Here is a 428-nt window from a genome sequence, read left to right as displayed (position 1 = left end):
GTCAACCGGTGAGTCGCTAATTCACCCGGTTGATCCGGTCATAATTAACTAAAATTATAAAAATAAAATTAAAAATTAAAACTTAAAATATATGTTTTAATAAATATATTAATAACAATTAAATATCAATTCCTAGATATAATTTATGATGTAAAAAAGATAATAAATTAATTATTAGTATAAAATATTTTTTTAATTTAAAAGAACACAAGAGAGAAAAAAACATAACACAATAAAACTTGGTATTAATGTGAATTTATGTTTAAAAAAATAAAAAATGAAATTCATTTAAAGTTAGTATATAATTATCTTTTGTTGTATATGTTAATGAGAAACGTGATGGCAGAGTGGCATAAGAGGGGACCTTGTATGCAGTAGGTCCCCTGTTCGAACCCTTCAGCAATGCTTTTTACCAATTTCGGGACAGC

This window comes from Arachis ipaensis, chromosome B06 (genome assembly GCF_000816755.2).
Source record: "Arachis ipaensis cultivar K30076 chromosome B06, Araip1.1, whole genome shotgun sequence".
Taxonomy (NCBI): Eukaryota; Viridiplantae; Streptophyta; class Magnoliopsida; order Fabales; family Fabaceae; genus Arachis; species Arachis ipaensis.
The sequence above is the reverse complement of the archived record's forward strand: the minus strand, read 5'-3'. Positions refer to the sequence as shown.